This window comes from Zootoca vivipara, chromosome 6 (genome assembly GCF_963506605.1).
Source record: "Zootoca vivipara chromosome 6, rZooViv1.1, whole genome shotgun sequence".
NCBI classification, from domain to species: Eukaryota; Metazoa; Chordata; class Lepidosauria; order Squamata; family Lacertidae; genus Zootoca; species Zootoca vivipara.
Window position 1 is genome coordinate 44,937,332 of NC_083281.1, and position 12,429 is coordinate 44,949,760.

Consider the following 12,429-nt stretch of genomic DNA (forward strand, 5'->3'; position numbering starts at 1 on the left):
CTCCCATAGGAGACAGTGGTGGCCATCAACTTAGATGGCTTTAAAAGAGGATTTGACAATTTTATGAAGGATAAGGCTATCAAACGGGTCCTAGCTATGATGGCTATGCTCTGCCTCCATGTTCGGAGGCAGCAATGCTTTTGAATACCAGTGGCTGCAAACCTCAGAAGGGGAGAGTGCTCTTGAGCTAAGGCCCTGCTTGTGGACTCCTCATAGGTTTGTCACTGTGAGAAAAGGATGCTGGGCTAGATGGGTCATTGGCCTGATCCAGCAGGCTCTTCTTATGGTTAATAGACCAGCCTCCTAGTTACCAAAGGTAGCAGCTCCAAGGACAGCAAATGACTTGGGGATGCCTGTTATAGAGGAAGTCGCTATCAAGTGGAAGAACTCCAGCATTTGTGTAATTGTAAACAGGGCACTGGAGGGGGGCCTCTCACATGAGAGCACAGCATGCAAAAATGCGCATTTTGGGGCACCACACAAGATCGTGGCTCTGGAAAAAGTGCTTTTTTTGGGGAGAGAGAGCAGCGCGAGATCGCAGCGCCCCAAATTGCCACCATGCTCTCACGTGAACAAACGGGGCGTCCCAGTTTTACTGCGGCACTTGCAGGGTATGCAAATATAGCCCTCCAAGCTGCTCTGTTGGGCTCTTGAGATTCCCTCAAAGGTCGCTCCCACGCCCCAGACCACACCTCCTCGCCCCAAACCATGTCCCTCACCAACCCTGCTCTGTACTCTTTTCCACTGCTTTTGCCAGTGGTTGGCCTGCGTCCTTGGAACCAGGCCCATGCAGAGCTTGTCTGAGGCCCGGGGGTCAAGTCTTGTTATTGGCATGACAGTGTAACTTCAGCCAGTCACTGGCAGGGCCCCCCAGTCAGCTTAGCCCTCCGATGTCTGGAGCAAGTGTACCCAGCTACCCCCCCCCCCGGCTTAGAACTGTGCTCATGTCACAGAGGATGAAGAGAGTGGGTGGGTGGGGGAGTAGAATCCTCTGCCTTCTGCTTGGCTGGAATGTACGCTATTGTGCAACAAGCAAGAGCCACCCACACCTATTGCTCTGCCCACTTTCCCCCCTGCACTTTAGAACGGAATGCAGCCGGCACCCTCAGTCTGAAAAAGGTTTCCCCACACTCCTCCTGGAGGACCACAAGCTGTTTGGGACTCGTCTAGTTCACTCAAACTCTCTGTTCCTCACCCCACACAATTTTCTCTGTATTTTCACTTCCTTTTCCATCCTCCTTTCCTTCTGATTGTGTCATCCAGTTTCATTCAGGACTTCCTCCACCTACAGTCCATACTGTCCTTAAATATACCGTATTTTTCCGTGTATAACACGCCCCCTTGTATAAGACACCCCCTATTTTGAGGGGGGAGATTGCCCTCAGTTGTTCAGCTTGGGGGGGATTGCCAAGACTTGTTGAGCTTTTTTGGGGGGTGGCTTTATTAAGGGGGAATTGGTACCTTCTGTACCTAGAAAACATTAATCCAAAGCCAGAATATTTTCAGCACAGCATCTGAATCTGTAGACATTTGCCCATAACGGATACATCTCTATCTCAATGCCAATCCCAATTATTTGCAGAGGATAAGGATTGTAAGGTTGGGAAGGGGAGGAGGAGAAGATTTCTTCCCTGATCAGAGTTTTGGGATTTCAGAGAACCTTCAGCTGATCTCTGTCATGGAGATAAGGCTACCAGCCATGATGGCTAATTTCTCCAACCTCCGGAGGCAGGATGCATTTGAATACAAGCACACTGTCACTTATGTGTGATTGACTTGCATGCGAACACATGTATGCAGCCAGAAAATAATTAAATAATCAAATTCAAACCTGGAAATGATGGGAGAGAGCTGGAGAGCCCTCGTGGCTTGCGAGGAGACCCTCCCTACAGCCCAAAGAGGATGTCAGTGAGGGCTGAGGAAGCTCTGAAGAGACTGGAGATGCAGTGGGGCTTTGTTTACGCCTCCCCGCCTAACAGCTGATGTGTGGGGTAGCAGAGCAGTAGCAGCCACCATCTTCCCACATGTCTTCTAGAATCCTGCTGGCCCCAGAGCTTCAATTCTAGTTGTGGATTATTTCTGGATCCAGTGGTTTTTTTGGGTCTGGATTGAAGAGAGAGGAAAATCGCAGGTTCATTCCCTGGCATCTCTAGACAGGACTGGGAATGTACTGTTTGAAATTTTGGAGTGTCACCATGTGTGAAGGTACAATATTGAGCTAGATGGACCAGCAGTTGGACTCAGCATGACAGGGAGGAAATATGCCCCAGTCCAACAGACAAAAAAAACCTCCTGCAAACATGTTGGGATCTGAACCTCAGAATTTGTCAAAAAAGAATACCATGCAATAAATAACAACAACAATAATTTTATTTTTTATACCTTGCCCCTCTGGATGGATTTCCCCAGCCACTCCGGGTGGCTTACAGCATATATAAAACACAGTAAAATATCAAACATTAAAAACTTCCCGATACAGGGCTGCCTTCAGAAGTCTTCTGAAAGTTATGTAGTTCTTTATCTCCTTGACATCTGAAAGGAGGGTTTTCCACAGGGAGGGTGCAATAGTTATGTAAAACAACTTTGTATCATGAATATGAACCAAGTATGGAGAATTTTGAACTGGTGCATTCTTTGCATATGATACACATTGTATAGATTGCTTATAATAGATCACTGAAGGAGACCCATGAACAAAATACATTGGGTTTAGTTATATTTAGCTTGATTGTGTCAATTTAAATTTGTTTGCAGGGTTGGTGTTTTTACATAGGCAGCTTCCTATGTTGAGAATCATAGTCCATAACCTCTGGAAGGCCCTGCCTTGGCCTCTGCTGCATTAGTGCATCCTCCTATCTGTGGCAACAGGCAGGCAGGAGTTGCTTCTCCTCCTCCAAAATAGGCTAGACATTCGTACCCGGGAAAAGTGAGATTTGACTCTCTCCACCTCTCCTCAAAGGCCTTCATCTCCCCCTGCTGTTTCTGGCTGGGAACCACATCTCCAGGTTCACTGGAGAACACAAGGGCTGCCCTCTACTTGCTCAGTAGTAGAGATGTGGGTAGGGGATTCAGTTCACATTTAAAGCCAGATCGATCACATTCACACTTTCCGAAACAATGAGAACCAATACACAGACATCATTTGAAATCCATCCTTATCTGAATTTCACAACGCAGTTCTCCAGCCAAGCAGTGTTTACAAAAATGCATAGCCACGTAGAAAGTGTGCATAAAAATGAATATGTAAAGTGAAAACAACACTCAGAAATGCATTATATTAAGGAGACATTGCATGCACACATTTGTACATCTGTCAAAACTATGTGCAAAAATCTGTCAGGCAAATTTGTACTAAAACGCTGAAGAATTTTCATGAGTTTTTAAACACACCTACAAATTGCTGCAAAAGTGTGGAGAGCTGGATTTAAGGTTGGAAAAATGAGAAACTGAGAGAACCGAAATGGATGGATCCTTCTATCCCTGCTCAGGACAACACAGACCTGATGGCATCAACTCACCAAGGTATAAGGGAAGAGACCTGGTTTTGGGGGTTTGGGGGTTTTAAACTGGGTATGGAGATACCTGGGACTGCCTGCATGTGAAAGCATGGTTTTGACCCCTATGATGGCAGAGGCAAATGAACACATCTGAACTCATGTTTTCCATGGTGCGATACAATAATCTTTATTACAGGTAGGTAGCCGTGTTGGTCTGAGTCGAAGCAAAATAAAAAAATTCCTTCAGTAGCACCTTAACAGCAGCCATTAACAGCCATCTACAGGTTTACCACTCCCATCAGCCCATCACCCATTCCCACCCACCCCCACCACCCTCTGTATATATATAGGGTCTGACACTTCTGTTTCTAGTGTATCTGAAGAAGTGTGCATGCACACGAAAGCAACTTAGTTGGTCTTTAAGGTGCTACTGAAGGATTTTTTAATCATCTTTATTGCCATTGTCCCATGCAGAACAACGAAATTGAACATCTACAGTACATCAAACTTACACAACCATCAGCATAATTACCCCCTTAAAAAACTCTAATACCCCTCTAAAACAGGCATCCCCAAACTTCAGCCCTCCAGATTTCTGGACTACAATTCCCATCATCCCTGACCACTGGTCCTGTTAGCTAGGGATCATAGGAGTTGTAGGCCAAAAATCTGGAGGGCCGCAGTTTGGGGATGCCTGCTCTAAAACTCTGATGCCCCATGACTGAATACAGACCCTCCCTCACAGACTGCCTTTCGCTGCATTCAAAACCGAAATTGCTCTTGGATAGAAGCTATTTCTCAGGCGGCTAGTCCTGATCTTTATGACCCTGTACCTTCTTCCAGAAGGCAGAAGCTGAAAGAGATCATTTCCGGGGTGCAGCTTCCTATCATAAGACAGCTTCCTATCATTGTCATTCATGCCCCATCCTCTGGTCAGGCTTCTATCTGGTCCCTGGAGCTGGTCAGGAAACTAGTAAAGAAGGGCAGGGGGGGGCATGAAGGTGTGTGGAGGAAGGTGGAGGGTGTAGGAAAGAGGGCATATACTTAAAGAGTATACTGAAAAAGCAAATGGAGCCCCAGTGGCTCAAAGACCTGACAGCTTCTAACTTATTCACTAACACAGTGTTCCTAGTTGACTCTTAAATAAGCCGTGAGGATAGCCTGCTTCCTGATGAACAGTAAGTCACAGTTCGAAACCCCAATGGCTGCACATGACAGCTCAGTTTTTAAAAACTTTCTTACATGTGCTCCTGTTTCAGTCAACAAACAGACTTCTCTTGAAATGAGCATCAAAGTAGGAGCCGTTTGCTGCTTCCATAACTACTGCTGCAAAATCCAGTCAGTTAAATATTTGTGCCCCATTCATAAATATTTCACTGCATCGTTCGTGTGTTCATGTCTTGCTTGTGGGCTTCCAATAGGCATCTGGTTGGCCACTCTGAGAACTGGATGCTGGGCGGCTAGATGGGCCTTTGGTCTGATCCAGCCTTGTCTACTGTCTTTCGCCAGTTAAGTCATGGTGCTTTTTGCACCCAAATTCAAAAAGAAAAGCATACACAAGCTCTTAGATAAGCACTCCAAAAACCTCTATTAAGAATGAAATATGTAAACATGAGCAAATCCATCAATCAGCTGAAAGCCAATCATAGGACAACCAGAATTGTTATGTGGTAGCAATACTGGTGGATTATTGTTTTGTTCTTTAACCAGAAGGGGGGGGAACTCCCCCGTTGCTTTTAAATGTATGCAGTGTTACTGCAGCATAGGATAGTGTAGATTATTCAGCATTATCCAGCAATTCATAATAATCTGGGAGTTCCGGCAGCGATGGTTGTTATGACTATAGCGGCATTATAAAGCATGTCCCTATTTTCATCTATGAAATGTTATTAGAAGGTATGGTATATCTGCTTAGCCTGCTCGATATGAAGCCAGCCTCTTGCTTAGCAACGGGAATCATAGGAAGCTGCCTTGCACAGAGTTAGACCGTTAGTCTATCCAGCTCAGTACTGCCTGCACGGACAGGCAGTGGCTCTCCAGGATTTCAGATAGCAGTCCTATCTGGGGATTGAACACGGGACTCTCTGTGTGAAAAGCAGGTGCTCTGTGGCTGAGCTATGGCCTTTCCCCTGCAGTTCCCCCAGCCTGCCTTCTCTGACCTGGTCCACTGCACTGTAAAGGATTTGAACCACCGACCTTCTGAACGGCAAGCCCTAGGCTCTGTGGTTTAACCAACAAACAAAATTCCAGACCCCGCTCTTCTGAAGTAAAGATGTGCCGGTCTGGTTTCACTTCTGCAAACTGAAGCTTTAGTCGTGCATCGCAAATGCTCGGATTTGAGCTGTGGGCGCCTTTTCTCTCGAAAGGAGAAGTGAGACCCCCCTCTCGTGGAATTACGTTTGACATTTTGTGAGTTTCTCTGGAAAGAAATGTGGGTGGAAATACATGGGTAGAATCCTAGGGAATTCCATACTGGGGATGGAAGTGTATATATTCACACAGCTTCGTCCCCAAGGACACACTCTCCAGCTTCTAGAAAGGCAGCAGTACAGAGGAAAGCTCCAGACCTTGCGAAGAAGCTAACCATGGGCAGTCTGAAGACCATATTCCTGATCGCCCTCATCCTGACTCTCTCTTATCAATACACAGAAGGTGAGCAAATGGCACTTTCCTCTTATTATGTATGTGTGTGCGCTTACTATAATACTTAAGAACTACCGTATGAAGCCCCAGAGTGTCTTGCACTGGGAAAACCCAGCAGATCGCAGGGTGAGGTTCTCCAGTTAAAGAATCTCAGCCATCAGATTATTGGCAAGCAGGTGTTGAATGGTGGCTTAGTGCTCATACACTGGTGTTCATGAGTGCTAGAGAAGGGGAAGGGACCTCTGCCTCATAGAGCTGCAGTGGGGGGGAGTAGACCAAGCCCCAGCTAGGGTCAAACATGGGGGTGGTGTTTGCCAACTGATTCGAGGCAGGAGGGATCAGTGCATCGCTAACAGCAGCTCAATGGGAAGATGGAGCTTTTCACAGCATGGAGGTGAACATGGTCACCTGCCATCAAGTGTCCATGAAGGATCTGTTGAATTTTATAGCACAGTGACAGGGACTGCAAAGCCGGCAATCCCAAGTGTAACTGAATCAACATTCGTCCTAACTGCTTCCTCTCCAATGTGCTGTGTGTATAGAAAATACCTTTGGGAGGTTTGCTTTGAGCTATCACAGCATGCCTGTTTCATCGTGCACTTCCTGGCTAACATTCCAGCAGGGTATCAAAGTGACTCTGCTAAGAGACAGCTACCCTCTGTCCTTAGGAGGAAAGCGCCTCTGAATATGCAAGGGAGCATTGCTGAGTAGACATGCATGAGATCAGGCTATGTGCCTCAATGACAGTAAATATGAGTGTTGTGTCATAATAATGTTCCTCTCTTCTCTCCTCTTCCCCCACCACCTTCAGCACTGCGTCCTCGGATTCCGTCAGACTGTTGTGAGAGTTATAGGATGGGAGGACAAATTCCCCGCAACAGAGTGCAGAATTACTACAGGACTCCCAGTGACTGCCGCTTAGATGCTGTTGTGTGAGTACAGAATGCCACTCTCCAATTATGTATTATCCTAACATTCAAATAAGGACACTTACGTGCCCTTGACTGGGGTGAGGGCGTCAGGAAAATCCTCTCTCATTCCATTAAATGGCATTTCGTGAGGTCTCTCAAATTTGTGTTGAGCTGCAGTTGGAGCATTTGTAGAACCATTTGTGATGAGATCAGGCAAATGGAGGTTTGAGGGGGAATAACAAGTAAAAAGCAGCCTCTGAGAGATCCAGAGGTTCCTCTGAGCTGCTTTTCTAGGACTTGATGGGAAGAGTTGGCCCCAGTGAAGGGATGGACAAATTTGTCAATTTCAGAGAGAGAGAGAGAGAGAGAGAGAGAGAGAGAGAGAGAGAGAGAGAGAGAGAGAGAGAGAGAGAGAGAGAGAGAGAGAGAGAGATGAACAAGGTTTGGGGCAGGGGAAAAGGTAAGAGTTGGAGAGGGAGAACAGTCAAAACACAGAGAAAAGGAGGATAAGTATTGCTGTCCCCACAACGGATAAAAGTGGGGCCACCTTCCTCCATGTGTGCCCCTCTGTCAGCTATTACAAGGATGAGGAACCTCAACCCAAGGGTCAAGTGGAACCCTCCAGGCCTCTTTCTCTGGCCCTCAGGACATTTCCTAGACCAAGGCCCTCTCCAGCCCTACTTTACATCTTCTTTGCGTCTGGAATGAACCTGCCATTGAACAGTGACCATGCTTCTTGATTGCCTGGATGGAGGATGTGACCATGTGTGGAAATCTCTGGCTGTGGAGAAAGAGCCTTTTCAGTGGTGGGGTTGGCGGCTTCCCCCAGGAAAGTGCCTGCTTTCATGTCATTGCAATGCTTGGCAAATACCTTTGGGGTGTTTATTTTGAAGATTCCCCAGGCTTTTAAATTCTTTGCTTCAGTTTCTTTTTCAGTCCTGCTCTTTTAGGTTCTGCCGCTTTTAGTATCATTCTGGCCTACTTTAATTGTGTCCCCCCCAAGCCATTCCACTGTGTTTCCACCTGCCCTGCCCTGTCACTGTGCCCCCTGATCTGGCCTGCTGCTTCAGGTGTAGTGGAAGATACTATCCTATTTGTGTTCAAACAGGGTTCAACTGTAATGAAAAAACACAGTTTGTTCTGTTACATAAATTGATGTTTCTTTGTTCTGTTGTTTACCGTGTTTCTCATATTTTAAGTCATCCCTACAAAATAAGCGGAGACAGCAGAGGCGGTGAGTCTTGCTGGGAGCTCGGCGCCAAGCAGGAGCGAGTGAAAAAAGCCCCGAGCTTCAGCACGCTGCGGCTCTTGCTGCGTCCCGCCGCCGCGTCAGGGCTTGGAGCAGCGCGCGCTGCGGGTCTTGCCAGTCCCGCCGCCGGGTTGGCGCTTGGCACTGGCGCTGCTCCAAGCCCCGACCCAGCGGCGGGACGCAGCAAGAGCCGCAGCGCGCGCCGCGTGGAGCCCCGACCCGGCGGGACCCAACAGCGTGCCCTGCTGAAGCGCTGAGAACGCGCCCAGCAGTGCAGCAGCAGCCAGTCCCGGGCGCCGAGCCGTGACAGGAAGAGGAGGTACCCTACTGTAATTTTTTTAAAAAAATTAGACACCCCCCGAAAATAAGCCATAGGCTTATTTTCTTGAGTACAAATAATTATAAGACGTGTCTTATAATATGAGAAACATGGTATATATGTCATTTTGTTATTATATAAAAGTGACAAAAAATAAATGGATTAAACAGCGGCCAGTCAGTGGGGAAGAGGTGACATTTTGCACACTTCTGGAAGTGAAATCACAACTAGGGCTGGACCTGTGGATTCCTGCACTTCCAATAGCTAGTAGATCTTCTACACAAGAGGAAGGGAAATATGATTACAGGAGGTATACGGCAAGAGATCGTTTCTAAACCAAGTTATTTTGCCTCTTCTCTACAGGTTTGTTGCAAGGAATAGAAGGCTTGTCTGTTGTGATCCCAGGCTGTCATGGGTGAAAAAATTAATGTCACAGCTGAGAGAAATTAAACCATAATTTTGGAGAAACAAAGGAAAAACCTCCGCCAAACACGAAGGAAGACAAAGAGCCACTCTCTTCCTTTCCAGCTTCTCTGCTTCCTATGCTTTTTTGCCACTCACAGGCAAACATCTATAAACATTTAAACAGCACTGAAAATGGTGTAGCTGTGGCCACTGATGCACTGTCAGAAATGCAACATCAAAGAAGAGGATGCCAATTTGCATAATGAATATGTATACATGTAAATTAAGATATACCGTAACTGTTATAGTTTAACTAGAAATTCAATGCATCTCACCATTATGGGGAAGGCTGTGATCTAGGTGATAAGCAACTACAAGGCCTCTGTTCCTTTCTGTTTTAAAGGGTCTTTTAGAGTCTTCTGAAGAATGGTAGTATATAAATATAATAAATAATAATCTTTAACTGGAATAGGTTTAAGGAGATGTATCTCCTCCAACAACCTTCCAAATATAGAAGGGTCCGTCAGATTACGTATATAGGCTAGTTAATGCTACATGTTTCCCGATCTCCTCCCCAAAATCTAGGAATTGTAGTTTGTGGCCTACTAAGAAATGCCTCAGTCTTTATTCAGTGACATTTCCCAGAATTGGTTGGGCTGGAAACCACAATCATTATTAGACCATGGTCAACACTGCTTTAAAACTGAACTGCAGACACAGACATGGTCATGGAAGGAGCAGAATAACGGGCAGAGTCTTTGCGGGCCCCTTCTCCACCATTTGCACTGTGGCCTTTCTGAATTCGTTCATAAAATTAGCTAACACCAGATTACGTATGAAACCATCAATAGCAACTGGCAAGCAAGCTGTATTTATGACTGTCATATATACTCAATGCCGCTGCCATCGCTGGGCTATTGACGCCTCCTTGCTTCCTTGGCCCTTCCTGGCTTCCTCCCTTCCCCCATTTCTTCCCTGCAAGTACCTGCACTGTCCAAAGCAGCTCTCAAAGGGGGTCTTCCCCCCCTCCTCCTGCTACAGAAATTAAGCTGAAGACTTCTTGGAGCAGGACCTTTTCCATGCTTGGCAAAGTCCCTCCTGAAGGAAGCCTGGCAACAGCCTCAGTCAAGAAGACCTTTTGTTCTGTTAGGCTGCAATTCTTCCTGCTGACTGACATTAGCTTAAACTTTCCTATATTCATGGAAGTTTTAAAGAAGAAAGATGGAATATAAGCTTAAAATAATAAATATTTATTCAATTTATTCGATTCATTCATTCATTCACTTACTCACTAACACAGGGGTTCCCAACAAAATTTTCTTGAGGACCCCTCATCGAGCCGCTATTGTGACAAGGACCCCCATTAATTCCTAATCCTAAAATTAAAAAGTGAGAGCCAAATTAAGAGTCTTTTTATATTTTATATTTATACGTTTTTTACAGTTACAACAGAGTACTCCATCAGTATACAGTTAGTTTTAATTTTCAGTTCTTAATGAGATGAACCACTTTTTAACCAATGGTCCATTTTTAACTACGTGAACTGTAGCTTCCGCGAAAAACAACGCTTTGTTTACCAACTCTACTGTTTTGCAAAGAGGCAGCGCGCGCCAGGGAGGGGGGAGGGGAATGGAGAAGACAGGGTACCTGCGCAGTAGCGCACAAATGAAGCCGACGCACGCAAAGCATCTTGGGGAGGTGAGCATTAGTAGAATGCGCGCGCTGCCTCTTTGCAAAACAGTAGTGTTTGTAAAGCGCCACCTAACGGCATACAGCAGAACTACTGCCTCTATCTAATTCTAGTTTTGCGCTAGACTCTGCTCATGCAGGAAGCGGCCAAAACAAAAAATCTGTTATCATACGAAATATATTTAATATATATTTTTATTCTAATAGCATCTTGAGGACCCCTCTGGCATAGCTCGCGGACCCCTGGGGGTCCCCGGACCACCTGTTGGGAACCACTGCACTAACAGCATTTGTAGGCTGCCCCTTAACCAAAAGTTCTCTGGGTGGCCTTAAGTAAATGGCATTCACGATCCTTGGTGTCATCCCTTCGAGCTTGCCCAGTTCTGGTCTTCTTCTAAGCACAGAAGGTGTCTACAAATTTTAAGTGCCAAGAGCCTTCTGTACACTTACTTTGGTGTCACGCCCATAGATAATGCATGGGTTGCTTACTTACTTCACAGGAACAGAAGCCCTGTTGGTTCAGACCAGAGGCTCGTCTACTCCAGCATCCTATTCTCACAGTAACCAACCTCACACATCTTGGGAAACCCACATGCAAGACAAAAGCGCTCTCCCCAATAGAATTCCTTATAAACTGGTAGTCAGAGGCATGTTGTCCCCAATAAGGGAGACAGAACATAGGTACTGTGGCTAGTGGTTCCGTCCTCTCCTCCATGCTTTTTAAAATCTATATGAAGCCGCTGGGAGAGATCATCAGGGGGTTTGGGCTGGGTGTTCATCAGTATGTGGATGACACCCAACTCTATCTCTCTTTCAAATCAGAACCAGTGAAGGCAGTGAATGTCCTGTGTGAGTGTCTGGAGGCGGTTGGAGGATGGATGGCGGCTAACAGATTGAGGTTGAATCCTGACAAGACAGAAGTACTGTTTGTGGGGGACAGGAGGCGGGCAGGTGTGGAGGACTCCCTGGTCCTGAATGGGGTAACTGTGCCCCTGAAGGACCAGGTGCACAGCCTGGGAGTCATTTTGGACTCACAGCTGTCCATGGAGGCACAGGTCAATTCTGTGTCCAGGGCAGCTGTTTATCAGCTCCATCTGGTACGCAGGCTGAGACCCTACCTGCCCGCGGACTATCTCGCCAGAGTGGTGCATGCTCTAGTTATCTCCCGCTTGGACTACTGCAATGCGCTCTACGTGGGGCTACCTTTGAAGGTGACCTGGAAACTGCAATTAATCCAGAATGCGGCAGCTAGACTGGTGACTGGGAGTGGCTGCCGAGACCACATAACACCGGTCCTAAGAGACCTACATTGGCTCCCAGTACGTTTCTGAGGACAATTCAAAGTGTTGGTGCTGACCTTTAAAGCCCTAAACGGCCTTGGTCCTATATACCTGAAGGAGTGCCTTCACCCCCATTGTTCAGCCCGGACACTGAGATCCAGCGCCGAGGGCCTTCTGGCGGTTCCCTCACTGCGAGATGCAAAGCTACAGGGAACCAGGCACAGGGCCTTCTCGGTAGTGGCGCCCGCCCTGGGGAACGCCCTTCCATCAGAGGTCAGGGAGATGAACAACTACCTGACATTTAGAAAACACCTAAAGGCAGCCCTGTTTAGGGAAGTTTTTAATCTGTGATTTTAATGTATTTTTGTTTTTGTTGGAAGCTGCCCAGAGTGGCGGGGGAAACCCAGCCAGATAGGCGGGGTATAAATAAATAAAT

At 46.6% G+C, this 12,429-nt stretch overlaps 1 long non-coding RNA gene across 1 annotated transcript; it reads left to right on the plus strand.

Moving 5' to 3' along the window:
* Positions 1-6,020: 6,020 nt before the first annotated feature.
* LOC118087872 (uncharacterized) lies at positions 6,021-10,246 on the plus strand. The gene is made up of 3 exons (XR_004692869.2): positions 6,021-6,149; positions 6,952-7,072; positions 8,983-10,246. It is a non-coding gene; the product is annotated as an uncharacterized LOC118087872 (long non-coding RNA).
* Positions 10,247-12,429: the final 2,183 nt, after the last annotated feature.